The sequence below is a fragment of the Podarcis melisellensis genome, assembly GCF_964234715.1.
Source record: "Podarcis melisellensis genome assembly, chromosome: 4".
Classification (NCBI taxonomy): Eukaryota; Metazoa; Chordata; class Lepidosauria; order Squamata; family Lacertidae; genus Podarcis; species Podarcis melisellensis.
The window spans coordinates 51,190,305-51,210,542 of NC_138531.1; the positions used below are offsets into that span (position 1 = coordinate 51,190,305).

The window sequence follows — 20,238 nt, forward strand, 5'->3', positions numbered from 1 at the left end:
AAATACTTTTTTTTATTTTCTCAGGACTCATTTTCATTTTTTACAACTTTTGCATTAGTCGGTGCTGGCAACATACATACAGACATGTTTAGAAAGCTGGTTTTGTTCCTTTAAATTTGTCTGCTCTATCTTTTGCATTAGTCGGCTTTTGCATTACTGTAGTTGGTGCTGACAACATGCACACGTGTTTAGAAAGCTGGTTTTGTTCCTTTATTTTAATTTGTCTGCTCTATCTTTCATTGCAAGCCACCCTGAGAGTGCTAATTGAATAGAAAAGAGGGTTTTAAAATGTATACATGTACAGTATGTAGTGTATGTATGAGTGAATAGAACAGTGATCCTCAGATCCACTGGCTCAGAGGTGGGAAACCTCAGGCCTGGGGGCCAAATGCCACTCTCTACGGCTCTCTGTCTGCCCCCCCCAGGACACTCCCTAGTCACACCTGCTCCCTAAGCTATGCCTCTCACCAATGCATTTCCATGACTTTCAAGAGTGTTTTAGCCTGGCCAGACTATATCCTCTATAGGGATGGGTGAATCTGTCACTTTCAGTTCCTTCCAGTTCCTCATTTCTGCAGTCTTAAGTTCACCTCCCTGCATTTCCACCAATGTGCTGTATTATTGCTGTCAGGAGGGGCGTTCTTGAACTATAGCAGTATGGAAAATGTTCATGGAAATGAAGCTGTATGAGAGCAAAACTTGGAAGGCGTAAACAGTTTTGAAATTAGGATTCCACATCACTGCCCTGATGCCATCACAAATAGTCACAAATGCACAATAAAAATAGTGTCCAGAGGGGCCTTCAATCAACTCCAAGCCCCCCTCCCAGTCTCTTCAATTTGGGAATTTTATAACTAGTAACCTTAATTTTGTATGTTTTACTGCAGGGCAAATTGAAAGGGAGGGTTGTTTTACATCACGAAAGCATCACAGGGAAAGAGTTAAATATTGCCAGCACTTCTTCCCAATCTGATCCCAACCACTACACAGCTAATTACAAAATTATGATCATCACCAATACCACCATTGAGAGCAACAGCAAACCAAAATCCAAGGGAGACCTAGCCACACATCTCCTACTACTCTACTAAAATGGTCTCATTTAGTGAGAAATTCAGTGTCTGATGACAAACAAGGGTTATTTTAGTTGCAAGTGTATGCTTTTATCTCTCTTTTTGCTCTAGTCTTATGGATATTTTTTACATTCTCTGTCTTATGTAAATTGGAATAGGTTTGGAGTTTTTATTTGACTCATTTTATTTTCATTTCTAATAAGCCATTTTCAGAGTGACTATCTGCTATATTTAGAAATTATTTTTAGTAGTAGTAGTAATAGTAGTAGTTGTAGAACTTTTTTTTAAAATGCAATTTACTTTACTAACATATTGGGAGAAATGCATTTTAAAACACAAGACGGTGGGGGAGGGAGGAGAGAAAGGACTTTGGTTGTAAAATGTCAGTTTCTGAAATGTTCCAGTTATGTGCAAACTGCCTGTGTAGTTGCAGTTCACAATTGCCATCTGAACATCTATTTTTCCAAGCATTTAAGAGGAGTGATGTGTACATTTTTCATGTGTAATTAGGCAGTGTAATGTGATCCCTTTCTGCAGTCAAGCTGCCATGTGCTGTAGCCTCACTGAATAGCTTCCAGATTTCAACCCAATCTCTTCTGTCTAGACTCTACGTTGCTGGTTCTCCTCCCTCTGCCTGCCCCCTCCCTGCCTTCTGAGCCTAAAACAGGCTCCAATACAAAATGCCAAAACCAGAAGTTTTTTTGTCCGTCTTTCTCATAAAGATTTGGGACAGATCTCCCAGGCCCAGACAAGGGCTGGATCCCAGACTTCTTAAGACACGTGTCATCTGAAACTGACATTAAAGACTCTGCAAGCTTTTCAGCAGGTCATGCACACACAAACAATGGCTTTAAAAATATGGTTTTCATTAAAAAGTGAGTATTTTTAGAGAGGTGTGGTTCAGTTCAGATGAAAAAGGAGGGGGTATGAACAGAGAGGGAGGGAGAGACTGGGAGGGAGGGAGGGAGGGAGGGAGGGAGGGAGGGAGGGAGGGAGGGAGGGAGAGAGAGAGAGAGAGAGAGAGAGAGAGAGAGAGAGAGAGAGAGAGAGAGAGAGAGAGAGAGAGAGAGAGAGAGAGAGACTGAAACATTATTTACACTGCTGTAGAATTTATAAGGCTGCTTTGGGGACTGAAGGAAAATGAAACAATAGATGCTGTCCAAAAGCCAGGTGCATCTCATGCAGAAAGTGTTTATAATCAGGGCAAAGTACAGCTGATTTGAACAAGAAAGACGACTCTATGGAAAACCTTCCAACTTTATTATACTTCCAAACGTACACAGTATGTACTTTTAACCGTAAATCTTATCCCTGGGGAGGGAAAAAAGATTTAAAAATGATTTCACAGATCACTGGGGGCAGTTTTTGACACTGCAGCAACAGTTTGCTGCTGACTTACAGGCTTTATTTCTTATAGCATATTTTATTCCAGCCGTGTCATTTATTTCCTCTAACGAAGAGATGCATGTATGCTGCATGAGCAAAAGTTTTATTTATTTGAAATTGGATACTCCGCATTGTCGCTTTAGGCTCAAGGTGTCTTGCAAACATTAAAAACTATCAAATACAATGTAACCCAATGAAATTCAGTTATTTCTCAGAACTGTATTTTTTTCCATGTTTATCCCAAAACCTTGTTACAGTTTGAAATGTCGCAACGACCATGCCTCCCAAAGCCACAGTCATATGTTGTTGCTTGTTTGTTTTCATTTTGGAAAACCAAACTGTGCAACCTTCTCTGTTTTCATTTTGCCACTCATGAGCAGGGGTGGGGCACAACTTTTTATTTCCATTTGCTATAATGTTGCACTGGTCTGCATCCTATATGTTCATTTCAACTGCAAAATTAGTCAGTTTCCAGGCTTTATACCTGGCCATAGTTGTTGCCCTTGGACTGTACATTGCTGAGGTTCAAAACCTTTTGCCATGTTTACTTGGAGGTGAGTCGCACACATACAGGTAGTCTAAATATTGCCTTTACATAAAAGTTCTCAATCACCAACTTCCCATGTGCTCTAGACTACTCACAGCTCTACAGGTGTGGAGGCAAAACGATGGAGCCGTAAGCTGTACAACTCAACTCTCGAATGCTCTCCTTAGGAAAGCTAACCTGGTACCTTTTCAGCATCAGCTTAAGTCTTTTCTGTTCTCCCAGGCATTTTAAGACCTGGTTTTAGATCACTGTGGTCCAGTTGGCAGTTTTGATGTATTTGATGGCAGTTTTAGTCTATGCTGTTTTTTGTTTTGTTTTTTACAGTGCTTGCTTTATTGTGCTGGCTATGTGCTGAGTTTCTATGCCCATTGCCTCTTTATGGTGCTTTATTGTGATATGGTTCTATTGTTATGTTCTTCTCTTATGTGTGTGTCACCTAGAGAAATTATTTTATGAGACATTTCAAATAAAATAGACAAGCAAATGTATGCTCAGTTCGAATCCCCTCCTCTATCATGACTGGAGGAGTGTGGAGAGGGTTGATGTCTGAGGCTGTCCAGTCCAGTGGTTGCAATGGGTGTGGTTTTAGCCAGGTTCTTTACATATTTTTGAACCAGCAAAGTGGGTGGAACCAGCCCTTGAGGAAGCCTTCCAGTGCAAATTCTAACTCAACCACTCCCCCCGCCAATCACACTCCATCTTTGCCCATTTCACACCTCATGCTAACATTTTATGACCACATAGGTCTATGGTGGCTTGAAGTTACTTCAGCATGACATTGTGCTATGCCATGATAATGCTCAATTGCATCAAAGGATTTTGTTGTGATCCTATTCTGCTTTGCTGACAGGAGTGGAAAGGGTCACAAAACTGGTTGCTTTCAGTTCAAACTGGCTTATTCACAGGTATTTACATTTCAGCTGTTGGCGTGTTCTTATTTCTCATGTTAGTCCCGTTCTTCTCTTCACAGTCCTTAAATTCTTTTCTTTGAAATTAAGCGTCTCAGGTATGCAGACATATCCATCTGGTCTGTGTTATTTCTTGCTGTTTTCTACCCAAGCCTTTGGTTTTATCATCATTTATTTCCAGGTTAATTCTTCTGTTCTGGGAGAAATATTGAGAAACTTCCCGTCTTCTGCTTCCAAACAGATTTCCGCCCCTTCCCCTGTGAAATGAAGATTATTCTTCTAATCTGCCACATTTTCCATCCAAAGCATTCTTCATCTTGAAAGATAGCATGATCCACATTGCCTCAGCTCATATGAGCCTCTTCTCATGCTTCTGAGAGCCTTCTTGCTCTATCTCTGACGAGCAGCTCAGCTAGTGGGAAAGAAAGAACTGGCCTTTCCCATCACGACATCCAGGTTATAGGAATACTCTCCTGAATGGGGTTTGGCTGGGCCCCATTTTTTAAAGGAGCATGGAAAACAGCTACAATTCTTCTGATACAGTAACTTTCCACTGCAGGGAGTTTTTCATGGGGGAGGGGAGAGCATTATTTGCATCTTTTTTATCCAAAATGGCATAGCCCCTCTATCTTGCTATGCAATTTATTTGCTTATTAAATATTGCATGTATTGTTATACTGTAATTTTTGCAACAATATTAGGATAGAAATAATTTAATGACCCTTGGTAGAGAAAGTACCTATCATGGGTTAGATCCAGACTAGGTAGACCTATCAAAACCTACTTAAGTTAATCATCTGCTCTCCTGATGTTTTGGACTAAAAATTGTATCAGCCCTTGCCAGGATATGGTGTTGATGAGAGTTGTACTCCAAAATACCTGGACACCAGGTAGCAAAGACTGGCCTAATCAATGACATTCCTGCAATTACTTAAAAAAAAGGTCTTTGTTTTGCTATTACATTGCAGTTAAAGTGAGAGACCAATTGACTTGTACTTGATTTAATTCTGGTACAATCTGAAACTGATGGTTAACTTGCTTTATTTACAGCTGCATGTCTTATTTGGAGAGTGCCATATTTTTTGTTCTCTGTGCAAGCTGGTTATTGACTGCAACAAAGTATTCATTCGTTAACTAAAAATGTTAATTTGAAAAACAAAGTGTCAGTTCAATCCTGGGTCCAATGGCTGGATAAAATGTCCTCCTTCTCACACTGCAGTGTGAACACAGTAAGACACCAGTTTATTGAACTTATTTTGGTGGTGGTTTAATTCCTCTGCTCCTCAGAGTTTTTACCGAGCCTGGAGGCCATGGTACCAACACACCATGAAACAGTTCTTTTCATGAGATCTGTATCCTTGTTTTGATTACTAAGGAATCTTATGACAATTTAGATAAATCTCAGCCAAACATCAGAATTATCAGGTTGTTCTCTGGATCAAATGTCTCATACTTTTGAGGCTTTTCTACCATAAGTTTGAGACTGATCCAGACCGCTAGTGGATTCAGAAATAATATATCTATTCACACCCACTGAGGTTCTTTCTTACTTGAAAAAAGTCCCACTGAAATCAGTGGGTTTCACTCCCAGATAACCATGTATTGGATTACAACCTAGCAGCACAATATTATTCAGGTCTACTCAGAAACAACTCCCACTGAGTTCACTGGGACTTACTCCCAGGTAAGTGTGTACAGAAGTGCAGCATAAGAGCTCCTTCCAGAGAGAAAAAAAACCATGTTATTCCGTTCCTGTCAAAGCAGGTTGGATAAACCGCTCAAATGTCCAACTCATGTCAAAAAGGTTGTGAGCAGAGAAAGGGATGTGTCAATCTACTCCTCTCTGCTTTGGTTTAAAATGTCATTTTTAAAACTAGGAAATCTTTTTAATGAATGCTATCCAAATGTGTGATAGGTGACATTAGCATGACTGTCAGCTTTTCATACAATTGCTGGATTCTAGTTATTTTCATAGAGGAAATGTTCATTTCTTTGATTTTAATGGTGAAGGCAACTCCTGGAATGATTATCTTAAACGTAGAAAACAGACTCCCCCCTCACGAAAGTATGCTTGTCTTTTCAAATCATGATATGAGAGTTGATGCTTTGTTTTCTCGGTAGTGCAATCTTTACAACTGATAGTTAATGCTTCAGGATTGTATTAAAGATACAAGGACTTATATTAAAGATAGCTGATACTTTAGGCTTGTATTAAATATTCTCTTTCAAAACCATTCTTTTTTCATAACCAGTATACAGATTTGTCTGAATTCTTCCTAAAGCAACAAATATGAGAATGACAAGAGAAACTGGATAGATACGCCTCTGAGTTTGGCAACTTTCTCTTTAGCCTTGAAGAGCCATCTTGCTGCATCTTAAGCAAAGAGAGGTCAAGCAGAAAGAGCAGTGAAATTTAGGTGAAGTATTTTCACCTAAAATATCACTGTCCAATGTGGGAGGGGGAAACCCTTCTTTCTTTTATATGGCAAACTTTAAGGATATTAGAAAAATGCTCCCGCGTTTCTCATTAATCTTTCTGCAATGCTAAAACAAGCACTATTATCCTAAACTGGCTATTTTTTCCTGGTCTGTGGGCTTTAATAGGTACCCTGAACTCTCCCACCTAGAAGAGTTTCCTTATTCTTTCCAATAGCAGCTGGCAGATTTGCACAATTTACTTTGCAGTGTGTTAGCAGATAGGGGTAATTGCACAATATACTGAAATTTCAGCCTGGCCCAAGGAAACAATTAAACAAATGGTTAATTTGTACTAATCACCTTGATATTTATTTATTTTTTGTACTGAGAATCTTTCCTGATCAGGACTGGATATAAATGCATAACAACAAACAAACGTGAATCCAGTTAAAATATAATTTCAGCAACAGTTCTTTTAATATGTAAATACGGCATCAGCTGTGGACTTTGGTCTCAAATTTCAGCATTGCAATGCGAGAGGCCGAAATTCAGCATCCCTTGACTCTTGCTTTCCATTCTACTCAATTCACTCTTAAGGACCATCTGCTTTCAGAATTCCCTGATAACATCGAGGAACACTGGACCAAACTAAAAACATCCATTATTGCAGCCTGTGAACAAACTATTGGATACCAAACCAAGAAACACCAAGCCTGGTTTGATGAGAATGACAGTGAGATTGAACGCCTGATTGACATGAAAAGGAAGGCCTTTCAGATCTAGCAAAGAGATAGAAACCGTGCCACTAAGAAAAAAAACCTATGCCAATGCTAAGGCTGAGGTTCAGAGAAGAACCAGAGAACTAAAAAACACCTGGCAGATAAAAAAACCTTAAGAGATACAGCACTTAGCTGACACTCATGACGCACAGAGTTTCTTTAAAGCCACAAAGACCGTCTATGGACCAATAAATCATGACATATGCCCCCTACGCTTAGCAGACGGTATCACACTTCTAAAAGATAAAGAAGCTATTGCACTGCACTGGAAAGAACATTACCAACATCTCCTTAACCGCAACTCCACCATAGCTGCTGAGGTCCTCTCACAAGTTCCACAAAAACAAGTTAGAGATGAGCTTGCACTATCTCCAAATCTGGGAGAGTTGTGTACAGCTATTAACCAATTAAAAAACAACAAAGCAGTGGACCTGATGGGATACCTGCTGAAATATTCGAAGTGGGTGGAACTGTGCTTACACAACAACTTCACAAGCTCATCGAAAACATCTGGGAAAGAAAAGAGATCCCAGCAGACTTTAGGGATGCCAAAATTATCAATCTCTTTAAAAAAGGTGACAGAACTGATTGTGGAAACTATTGAGGCATCTCTCTATTAGCTGCGGCCGGCAAAATTCTTGCAAGGATCTTAGCAAACCATCTCTTAACAATATCCGAGGTGACCCTTCCTGAATCCCAAAATGGTTTTCAGCCTTCTAGGGAGACAGTGGACATGATTTTCACTGCTCGACAGCTTCAAGTAAAATGCAGAGAACAAAACCATCCCCTGTATATGGTGTTTATTGACCTGACTAAGGCTTTCGACACTGTAAATCGTAATGCCCTGTGGACTGTCCTTCTGAAAATTGGCTGCCCAGATAAATTTGTAAACATCATTCGGCTCCTCCATGATAATATGACAGCAACAATCGCAGATAACAATGGCTCTCAAAGTGAACCATTCTCAGTGGGATCAGGTGTTAAACAGGATTGTGTTACTGCCCCAACTCTATTCATTGTTTTCATTGCCATGATCTTTCCCATGACTTTGTCGAAGTGAAACTCCCCACCAGAGTAGAAATCATATAGCGAACAGATGGAAGCTCTTCAATCTGAGCAGGCTGAAAGCAAAGAGTAAGGTTACCGTAACTTCCATCATAGAGCTTCAGTATGCTGATAACAATGTAGTGTGTGCACACTCAGAGGATGACCTCCAAACCATCCTAAATAACTTTGCAGAAGCTTACGAAAAGCTTGGCCTATCACTCAACATCCAAAAAACTAAAGTGCTGCACCAACAAGTAAAAAATAACCCCTCTGCAGCGCTACAAATCCAACTCAGTGGTCTAATGTTGGAAAATGTCAATCACTTCTCCTACCTAGGCAGTTATCTTTCCACAAGGGCCAACACTGATGCCAAATCCAGCATCGCCTGAGCTCTGCGAGTGTGGCTTTCTCCCGATAGAAGTGCAGAGTGTTTGAGGACTGGGACATTCGCAGGGAAAACAAAATACTTGTTTACAAAGCTATTGTACTACCAATCTTACTGTATGCCTGTGAAACATGGACCACTTACAAGCGCCATCTCCAACTCCTCGAAAGATTCCATCAATGGTGTCTCCGAAAAATTTTACACATCACTTGGGAAGACAGGCAAACTAATATCAGTGTGCTGGAAGAAGCAAAGATCACCAGTGTTGAAGCAATGATTCTTCAATATCAGCTTCATTAGACTGGTCATGTTGTGCGGTTGCCTGATCATTGTCTTCCAAAGCAACTACAGTGGTACCTCGGGTTAAGTACTTAATTCGTTCCGGAGGTCCGTTCTTAACCTGAAACTGTTCTTAACCTGAAGCACCACTTAAGCTAATGGGGCCTTCTGCTGCCACCGTGCCACCAGAGCACGATTTCTATTCTTATCCTGAAGCAAAGTTCTTAACATGAAGCACTATTTCTGGGTTAGTGGAGTGTGTAACCTGAAGCATATGTAACCTGAAGCGTATGTAACCCGAGGAACCACTGTACTCTATTCCGAACTTAAAAATGGAATGTGTAATGCTGGTGGTCAACAGAAGAGGTTTAAAGACTGTCTCAAGGCAAATCTTTAAAAATGTAGTATAAACACTGGCCTGCGAGCGCTCCAGTTAGAGAACAGCCTTTACCAAAGGTGTCAAGGGCTTTGAAGACACTTGAAATCAGGATGCAAGGGAGAAACATGCTAAGAGGAAAGCATGCTTGGCAAATCCACACTATGATCAACTCCTGCCCAGAAACCAATGTCCCCACTGTGGGAGGACATGTGGATCCAGAATTGGCCTCCATAGTCACTTACGGACGCATTGTTAAAACTGTGTTTATGGAAGACAACCTTAGTTGGCTACGAGTGATCGCCAAAGAAGAAGAAGACTCAATTCACTATGTCAAAATTGTGATGCCCTGCAGTGCCTCCTAGGCTCCACACCCAGTGTGGAGGAACTGGTCATGCTGCCCTAAATCTGCCTTTGATTGCATTATGTCTTACAGGGTGATTATAAATATAAAACAAAAACAAATATGAATCCAATAATATTGACTTCCTAGAAAGTATGCTTACAATTGGAGCTTTAGTGGAAGCACACATAATGGTAAACTGATTCTCTTGGTTAAAATAATAAATATGTTTGTGATTCCCACCCCCGGGCAAAAAAATAAAAATTTGTTTCCTTGATTTATCCTGCGTAAATTTGTCATTAGAGCTCAGTGACAGATGTACAATGTGTTTCATATTGTCTTCTTTTTGCACACCGTGCCAGTTGATAGGGGTTATGCATTATGCAATTTTATGGAGCCCTCCTTTGTGGTCGCCATGTGTTACTGGGAACTACTGCGTGTGCAGAAGACTTAAACTGCAGCAGCCATACTTGCCAAATGTTTTAGAGAAAATCATGATCATTTGTACTGCATTTGTCTTTATCAAAATCTGCGCTTCATGCCCTGCAGATGATACTTCTAGACCAAAGTGGAACAATCTGAATGGATAGATCAGACCGACGTAAGAATGACATGTCCTGAAGGGAATTTACTTTTGTGTTTTGGTGTGATGGCCAAAACAACAAATAGAATAAATGATAGTGAACATAAGATGAGTCTGCTGGATCAGGCCAATGGCCCTTCTAGTCCAGCATCCTCTTCTCACAGGCTGGCTGACCACATGCTTGTGGGAAGTTTGCAAGCTGCACACGAGTGCAAGAGCACTCTGCTCAGCTGTGATTCACTGCAACTGGTATTCAGAGGCATATTAGATTACTTTGCATTTTCCACATTCTCCGCCCCCTCCCTGCAACTTCATGGTTTGGCTCACTTGCCTGAGTTGCCTGGAGTGATTTGCTCTTCAGGCATATTTATTGTGATACACCTTCTGGCATGCTGTTGCTTGGATGGCATTGAGTGGATGCAAACTAGGTTAGTTCTTACTGGAGATCAATGCAACTTGCATCATGATGACAAACTTTTACCAGCAATTTAAATGGGAACCAGGTACAATCTCCAGAGCAATCCTACTGAAGAACTAGGGAAGCACAGAGCAGTTGATATTTCACCACATTCAAAATCCCACTTGCTTTTGCCAGCCAGCCAGAATGGGGCAGTTTTCTTTCTTATTTTTACAGGGCCATGAGGGGGCATGAGGATTAGACCCCTTGCGGGGTTCATGGAGCTTTGGATCTAGAGAAGCCAATGTCTCCAATCCTCTGCTACCACTGGCAGGGGAACCAGAGGCAATACCTTCTCATCCACCGTGACAAAACTAGAGGCCTCCACCACAGTGGACACTGCTGACCAATGGTAGCAGAGAAGCAATGAATGCACTGTCCTGCACCCTTCCCCCAGCCATCTACACAGGAAGATTAGGATGACACTCTATTTGACCTTGAATCCAATACAGAGAGTCGGTGTCAATTGTGTGACTTGATTTTCTGGTTTTAATTTACACATGATGTCTTCTCCCATTCCAGGTTTGTCAGCACAGTCCAGATGTTACCTTCAAACATTATCCAGCTCATTTTGTCATTGTTTTCTCAATATTTTCCATTTAGAATCTTGGATGAAATGTTGCCAACGTCAGCATGTCTCCAGTGGAATGTCCCAAATATATTTTCCAATGGTAAGGATCTCTGATAGAAGGACTGAGAAAGACTTTGGAGAGCTGTTGCCGGTCAGAGCTGAAAAGGCATGGCTTACAGAGATCAGGAGTAAGACAGTTCCTACCTTTAGGCTTTCAATCTAATAGACGTGGCACATGAGGGAAAATAAATGGGGTGAGGAAAGGATATAAAGTAAGCATAGGTACCAGTTTTAAAATTTAACAATTTTTTTAGCAACCAGCTGGGGTGGAATTGGTTCAGGTAGCCTGATGGAAGAGCTGCCACTAGAGGACAGCTGAAGGAGGATCAAAAGCAAGGAGTCTCTCAAGAGAAGTGCACAAATACTGCTGCTTTTACTTCATCTGCAGCCTGATAGAATGGCTGCTTTTAGGTAACACTCCACAACTCCCTGATCAGTGAGAATTCCCAATAAAGTGCAAGCAGGTTTGGTTTCTTTTGGAAATGTGAACATGGGATTTGTGGCATTTCTGAGATATTCTCTTTATTTACAAAGTCAAGTGTAAACAGAGTCAAACAGCAGGCACTTCTGCAAGGCTCAAGAGTCTTTGCCCCCCATCAGATTCCCAGAAAGAAGGCCTGCGCTTTCAACAAAATCGCATACCCCCCACCCTCACCCTTCCTTCTCCCAAACAACTGCTGCTTCACTTACTTATACCTTACATCAGCCCCTTCCTCTTAGCTAGAAGAGAAGCTCATTTCTGAAGACCCTGACAGCTACTGAGATTAATATAAGGAGAGATCCTCTGGTTAGAAGGGAAACTCTTCTAACAATTAGCTCCCATGAAGAAACATTAACTGACCATTCTGAGCAATCTATTCTAGACTAAGGAATCCATGGCCCAGAGTCATCACCTATTTAACAGTGTGCAAAAAAAATAAGGTGTCATATAGCTTTGTGTTGATTACAGGACTTTAAACCAATGCCTTGCCTTGAATAGATGGTGGATCAGGCAGTTTGACTGGAAGTTAGTAGTATTCAGGACTGGATCTCATGTGCAGCTACCATTAAATTCCTATGGCAGAAGGAGACAGTGCGCAAATTGCTCTCATCTGTTTTCTGGGCATCTATCCAGTTTGAAAGGATGCCTCAAGTAGTAACTGGGGCTCCAGCTACATTTCAAAAACTGATGGAGAAAGTTGTGGGAGCATGAAACTCCTTGAAGTACCGTACTTATGTATCTTGAAGACTCAATAGTATTTGGTAGGACAATAGAAGAACATGAGATCTGTTTGATTAAAGTTCTCAATTGTTTGGGAGCAACGCACCATGCTAATCTAAATGGCCTTGGTGCAGTATAAAGACTATTTTGAGACCAGCCATCCTGCTGCATTCACAAGCAGAAAACTGTCTGGCTCAGAATGAAGCTGTGTCCAGTACATCAACAAGAACTTTTTACATTGAAATGGTTGTTGTTGGATAAGGTTCGTGATCCTCTGTATGGGGCCAGATTTACTGTGTGTAAAGATAATAATCTACTCTTTTGCATTTTACACACGCCAAACGCAGTTCCATGGGACATTGATCCCATGCTGCTTGGTTGACATATGGGTTTAATTTTTAGTATTGTGCTGGCAGGAACAACATAGGTATCTGAAGAAGTGTGCATGCACACGAAAGCTTATACCCAGAACAAACTTAGTTGGTCTCTAAGGTGCTACTGGACATTTAAAAAAAAATTAAATTTATTTTGACTGTGTCAGACCAATATGGCTCCCACCTAAACATAGGTGTTGTTACTTTATCTTAAAGGTAAAGGACCCCTGACTGTTAAGTCCAGTTGTGAAAGACTCTGGGGTCATCTCACTTTACTGGCCGAAGGAGCCGACGTTTGTCCGCAGACAGTTTTTCCGGGTCATGTGGTGTGCTTTCAAACTGCAAACACTTAATGAAGACATGGTGGTTTCTTGGACTGAAGAAGCCATTGAAGAAATCAAGGTACTCTGTCAATAGATGAGTGTAGCAGGAGTAGTTAATCAGCTGGCACTTCTCCAGGGCAGTTCCTCTTGTACTTCTGCCACAACATTAAAATGAATAATCTACCTAATTTGAAGAAAGAAGATTTGCAGCATGTGCAACCAAAGGACTGTAACCCTGATGATGCTTGGTGAACAAATCAAATCAAAAGTGTATCCCGTGCTATAAAATTTAAGCATCCTCGTGGAGGACTCTTTCTAAGGGAATAAAGGTAAAGGTAAAGGTACCCCTGCCCGTACGGGCCAGTCTTGACAGACTCTGGGGTTGTGCGCCCATCTCACTTAAGAGGCCAGGGGCCAGCGCTGTCCGAAGACACTTCCGGGTTACGTGGCCAGTGTGACATCGCTGCTCTGGCGAGCCAGAGCCGCACACGGAAACGCCGTTTACCTTCCCGCTGGTAAGCGGTCCCTATTTATCTACTTGCACCTGGAGGTGCTTTCGAACTGCTAGGTTGGCAGGCGCTGGGACCGAGCAGCGGGAGCGCACCCCGCTGCAGGGATTCGAACCGCCGACCTTTCGATCGGCAAGTCCTAGGCGCTGAGGCTTTAACCCACAGCGCCACCTGCGTCCCATTTCTAAGGGAATAGGGTAGGCTAATTTTAAAATATGATTTACATCACCACTAAGGATTTAAATGCCCAGTATCATTATGAAGGCTGTGCATTCCACAGTGGCACTGCTGAGATTTCAGGAACGATACCTCGGCAATATTGTCACTGTGTAATGCAAAGCCTTCATGATGATTCTAGATAGTTAGGTGAGAGCTGAGAGCAGAATGGGGACAAAAGGTGGACAAACTGCTGTTATTTATCCTATCCCCACTTAGGAAGCACACCCACATCATCTCCAAACTAAGATGACTGGCCAAAGCTCTATGCAGAAGGCAGCATTTATTTCATTTCCTGGTTTTGGGACTGAGATGGCTCTGGTCGCCCTAACAGATGATCTGCGCAGACAACTGGATCGAGGTGGGTCAGGACTACTGATTCTCTTAGATTTGTCAGCAGCCTTTGATATGGTCAATCATGATCTTTTGGACCATCGCCTTGCCGACTTAGGGATACAGGGCATAGCCCATAAATGGCTGTGCTATCTCTGGTCGGGGACAGAGGGTGGCACTAGGGAGGGAGATGTCGTCGTGCCACTCCTTGGTGTGTGGAGTGCCGCAGGGCACAATCCTCTCCCTGATGCTTTCTAACATTTTTATGTGCCCCCTTGCCCAGATTATCCGGAGCTTTGGGCTGGGTTGCCACCAATATGCTGATGACACTCAGCTCTATCTCCTGATGGATAGCCATACTGACTCGATCCCGGACACACTGACCAGATGTTTGGAAGCTGTGGCTGGATGGTTTCATGGGAGCCAATTGAAACTACCATATTTTTTGCTCTATAAGACTCACTTTTTCCCTTCTAAAAAGTAAGGGGAAATGTGTGCGTCTTATGGAGTGAATGCAGGCTGTGCAGCTACCCCAGAAGCCAGAACAGCAAGAGGAATTTCTGCTTTCATTGTGCCGTGATCCCTCTTGCTGTTCTGGCTTCTGAGATTCAGAATATTTTTTTTCTTGTTTTCCTCCTCCAAAAACTAGGTGTGTCTTGTGGTCTGGTGTGTCTTATAGAGCAAAAAATACGGTAAATCATTCAAAGACAGAGGTCCTCTGGCTGGGTCGGGATGGTATGGGGATGAGGAACCAACTCCCTTCTCTTGCGGGGGCCCAGTTAGTGCCATTGCCTTCCGTTAAGAGTTTGGGTGTAATCCTTGATGCCTCCCTTTCCATGGAGGCACAGGTTACAGAAACAGCCAAGGTGACATTTTTTCCTGCCCCGACCTGGCCATAGTGATCCATGTGATGGTCACCTCCAGGCTTGACTACTGTAATTCGCTCTATGCGGGGCTGCCCTTGAAGCTGTCCCAGAAACTCCACCGGGTGCAGAATGCTGCAGCGAGGCTCCTCACAGGGTCTCTGCCATGGGAGCATATTCACCCAGTGCTTTTCCAGCTGCACTGGCTCCCGGTGGAGTACAGGGTCAGATTTAAGGTCTGGTTTTGACCTTTAAAGCCCTTCACAGCCTAGGACACTTGTACCTATGGGACCGCCTCTCCTGGTATACCCCACAGAGGACCTTAAGGTCCATATATAGCAACACCCTAGAGGTCCCGGACCCTAAGGAAGTTAGATTAGCCTCAACCAGAGCCAGGGCCTTCTCAGCACTGGCTCCGGCCTGGTGGAACGCTGTCTCATGAGACCAGGGCCATGTGGGATCTGATTTCTTTCCGCAGGGCCTGTAAGACAGAGTTGTTCCACCTGGCCTTTGGCTTAGAATCAGTTTGATTCCCTCCCCTCTTTCTTTTTCCTTTCTCCTCCTGTGAAGAGGCTGCATCCTAATGTTTTAATGTTGTATTTTAATCTTTTTTAAATTGTATTTTAATCAACTTGTTTTTATTATTGGTTGTTAGCCACCCTGAGCCCGGTCTTGGCTGGGGAGGGTGGGGTATAAATAAAAAATTATTATTATTCTTATTTCTTTCCATTTGATCATTTGCTCTCCTCTTCCTCTCACAATGAAGGAATGATTATGAGGCAGAAAAAAGACGTTAGCTTATAAGAAAATAGCACAATTTATTCATGCCCTTCATCTCCCTTACTCTCCTGAAGTCACTTTGAATTAGCTTTCCTTTTTATAAAGGTCTTTTGATTTGTATGTGACTGTGCTCTTCTCATTTGAGGGAACTGCAAAGGGTGAAATTCTGACCCTGCAAGAAGTCAAGGGGATTTTAAAGTAATTGAGTATAGTGCTGTGTGTGTGTGTGTGTGTGTGCGCGCGCGCGCGCGCGTGTGCATAAGGATTTCACCTAAAGGGTTATGATCACCCAACATTTATTTTAAAAAGGAAGGAAGGAAGGAAGGAAAAAGGTCTCTCCAGAAGATGTTTTATATTAATTTAAGTATTTGTTACTGGATAATGTCAGGCTCTCTCTCAATGAAATGTCTTGCGTGGGCTGCCACACCTGCTAAATATAACCCCCTCTTTCTTTTGAAATTCTATAAAGAGGCCTTTAAAGGTTTACATCCTCCAATCTGGAGGTTTAATTGCTTCATTTATAGTTTTTTTTTAAAGGCCTTGTAAATTTCAGAATTTTGGATATTTCAAAGATGAAGCGGCTGTTCAATGAGGGCACGAGGACTGAAATTTGAAACAATTCACTGTGTTAAATAGAGCATTGATTCTATTATGAAGAGGGTGGGGGCAGGGTGGGAGCTCCTGTTTCTCATTCTACGAGTTCTTTGGGTGGATATTTTGTGCACCGATTTTATTGCTTACGGGCAAGTTCAATATGAATAAGTAGCATGGGCTCACCATGCTAAGTGCACACTAGGGAGGAAGTGATAGATTCTGTTTTATATAAGGTAGTTGAGAATGATTACATACACTAATATACTTTAATCTACATAAACCATAAATCTAATATAAAGTAGACACCCCAAAAACAATTTTATTAACAGAAAGCAGGGCAAAACCTGAAAGTATAAGTTTCTACTTACCTTGAATCTTTGTCCAGAAAGAATAACCATAGCTGTTGATTAGATTTACATATAGAAAAAATATATAATATATGACCTTCACAAGCAGTAAGTGTGATCTTTCTCTTTCTAGGGAACAGCTGCCTCTGAGACTGCTTAACTACTCTGCATCAGCAAGGTGCCATTTGGAAGTTTAATCTATCGTATGTTGGAGTATGAGATTCATCGATTGCCACCGCAACCTTTTGGGGCCTGTGAATACATTTGCAAACTGGAGAAACTATTGTGGACACCACACACCAGTCTAATTTCACCAGAGGAGGGGACCGTGTGGGCACCAGGAAAAGCCTCTGCATACTATGCTGGTGACCCCCAGTCTAAACTTAAGCTGGTGACCCCTGGCCTAAACTTAAGCTGGCAAGACCTCCTACATCAGGACAGTTAAACCCATGGCAGTCAGAGGTGCTATGTCTCCCTTGCCAATACATGCTCACTGTAACATCCAAGTAGGTCAACCAATGATTCCAGAGAGCAATGAAAACAGAGCATTCAGAAGTCCAAATGGAAAGGCCAGCAATTACAAAGGGACCCCCTAATCTAGAATAGTTACTCACAAGCAACAGCAAGCCACCCAACAAAGACACAAGCACAGGGACCAGATCCTGTGATGAATCCAGGTACCGACTCTGACCCCACTCAGGTGGCACCAAATTAGCCATTACATGCACCTGCTCACCTTCCAACATGATATATACTATCATCTGTCAGCAGTGCCTTTCTGCATTCAGCACAGTACAAAGAGGTTAGTTTATCGATCTCGATCACTCTCTTTCTCTTCATGCATATACACCATGGGTAAGCAAACTAAGGTCCGGGGGTCAGATCCAGCCGAATCGCCTTCTCAATCCAGCCCATGGACAGTCCGAGAATCAGCGTGTTTTTACATGAGTAGAATTTAAAATGCATCTCTGGGTTATTTGTGGGGCATAGGAATTCGTTCATTTTTTTCTCCAAAAAATAATCTGGCCCCCCACAAAGTCTAAGGGACAGTGGACCGGCCCCCTGCTGAAAAAGTTTGCTGACCCCTATACACACAGACATAAATCTGAAATCAGAAAGGACATTATTCAGAAAACCATTTCCACCTCCCAGAACCATATTTTGCTGATGTGACAGTGGCCATTCTCAGCCTACTGCACTCATAAGTCTTCAGTAGACTACCCATTAGAAACATTAGGCACTTTACTTGGCTTAAGGGAAATGGGATTGTTTTACAACATAATCTTATACAGTGTATACATGATAGCATGTATGCTTATTCATCATTGAGCTCAACAGAGCTTATGCCCAAGAAAGATGATCACAGTCATTGTTTGTTTGCATTTTTTAGATGTTGTTATTTTATAATGGAAAGGCAAGACATAAGAGCCAAATAAATGGATTTTTAAAATATGTTGCATTTTCTGTTTTTGGTGGTTGGTTTTCATTGTGGTTTTATGTGGTTGAAGCTGTTTTGTGAGGGCTTGGACCTAACAGGGTCTTATTCTTTTTTTATAAAAACAAACAAACAAATGACTATATAACACATTGATTATTATGATTGTCAGGACAATCATCTAGCCTATGGCTGCAGTGCAGGCTGATTTCTACTTGGTGCCATTTAGGCTTGCATTGCTTGTAGTGCCTTCATATTTGAGCACCCCAGTGTATTGCTATGCCATCCACAAAATATCCACATAGAACCTTCTAGGGCAACTTGATTTGGCTTTAAGGAAAGCTATCTGGGAGGAGGTATTTGATGGTTGTCATTATGAGTGTCAAACACCTGTTCTTTCTATGTCACATATAAACTTGCGCTCATCTAGTGAATTTATCCTATTAGATTGAAAAAAAATGTGTGAAAAATTATAAATCCTGCTTTTAGAAATGCTAGTGCATAAAGAAGATAACAAGGGCCAGACAAGTTGTGTACATTGGTGACCTGCCATAATATAATATATACAGGATCCCCCCCCTCACAGCCTTTCGTAGTATGGAAAATCAATGTGGAGAAATTTGCTCTTATTCCAATCCTTGCATGTTTCAGCACCGTAGCAGCACTCTAAATTGATCTTCCAGATGCTGCTGGTGCACATTGCACATTACAGGTGCTTCAGATCAACTCTGGTGCGCAGTAAATAGCTAGCATATACGAGGAAGCTATACTGGGGCAAAACTGAGATCGTTCATGTGGTTTTTGTCCTTTGTGAGACAAGGCTGTTGCCGGAAAGTAATACTGTCAATTGGTATAGGCAGAATTACTCAGAATTAGATCTGTTCTAGGGAGTGCCTAAAAATCACTACTTGTAGAGGCACTTAATCCCCCCCACCCCTTTAGAAACAGGAAATGGAGCCCTGAAGGCTTTTGAACTAGAGAGAGTGGGGAGGGGGTATACAGCCCTCTGCCTGACCCAGACTTGGGGGTCTATGTGAGGCTGCTTTTTATTTTTTATTTTTTTTAAAAAAGAAAATCTCTCTTTTTTCTGTTATTTTGGCAGACTTTTTGGAATGTCTGGGAGCTAAGGGCTTTGCTTCATGGAGCAGAATTCTGAAGCAAGAAAAAGAGAAAGTTATAGACTAAACCACAGAAATGTAAACATGTCTGCAGCTAAAATAACTCCACTTTCATTGAAAACACTCCTCGCTCACAATCAGACTTCTGTGTGCTATGCTCAATAAAAGTGCGTTAATAGCAACCAATTAATACATTATGTAACTCTGCTTTTTATTTTATTTTTTTATTTTTTAGGAGAGCCCAAGACACTTTCAGCCGCTCGTTTTTTAATTAAGAGAGTACTCGAGTTTCTTCTTTGCCTGCTCGCCCTCGCGTCTGCCTGGACTGTCAGCTGGGATTCGTAGCTGGGATTCAGAGCAGAAGGAGGGGGAGAAAAAAAAGAAGAAAGAAGGAAGGTAGCTTTCAGGGCTTCAGCCCAGGAGAAGCAACACATGAATGGGGTTTGGTGACGAAAACGGTCCCGAGAAGGGAAATGCGATGGCAACGATCGTGGGAGAAGAGGCATCACGGTAAGATCGCAGCCTGCACGGCTGTTCTTTCCCTAGTACTGGAGCTGATCTGGGAGTGGTGGTGGTGAAAATCGGACCGATCCCAGACGTTCTCACAGGGCACGATTGGCGCACTCGGTTGTTTACAACTCGAGCTTTCTCGGCGCGCTGCGTTTCCCTAGCCTGCCTTGAACCCACGCTGAGCTCTTTTCTGAACCTCAGGTCGTCGCTGCCGAGGCGTTTTCTGTCTAGGATCCGGCCGGGTGGTGTTTGAAAACCCTCCTCCAGCTGGATCTTCCTTAGCACGTTTACTCAGAAGTAAACCCCAAGAGCTCTCGCTCCCTCTTGAAGGGAGCATCGCTCAGCACCAAACGGTGTCCGGGCATTTTTAGCCTAGAATATTTAAAACCTATACAGCTCCTGCCCAGAGCTCTGTAGCAAAAA

The 20,238-nt window shown here is 42.2% G+C and overlaps 2 protein-coding genes and 1 long non-coding RNA gene across 4 annotated transcripts in view; 2 read left to right on the top strand and 1 right to left on the bottom strand.

The window, feature by feature from the left end:
- ETS2 (ETS proto-oncogene 2, transcription factor) overlaps window positions 1-20,238 on the bottom strand; it is a gene marked incomplete at its 5' end in the record, with an annotated part of 328,432 nt that overhangs the window by 71,166 nt on the left and 237,028 nt on the right. The window lies entirely within an intron of this gene.
- LOC309368611 lies at window positions 1,921-17,222 on the top strand. The gene is made up of 3 exons (XR_014167830.1): window positions 1,921-1,948; window positions 11,185-11,252; window positions 16,893-17,222. It is a non-coding gene; the product is annotated as an uncharacterized lncRNA (long non-coding RNA).
- Window positions 19,581-20,238, top strand: part of ERG (ETS transcription factor ERG) — a 115,349-nt gene continuing 114,691 nt past the window's right edge. The window contains exon 1 of one of the 2 annotated variants that reach the window (XM_081908759.1): window positions 19,581-19,815. The gene's annotated coding sequence lies outside the window, so the exon portion shown is untranslated. The remainder of the gene's footprint in view (window positions 19,816-20,238) is intronic. The other variant, XM_081908758.1, reaches the window with a different exon arrangement.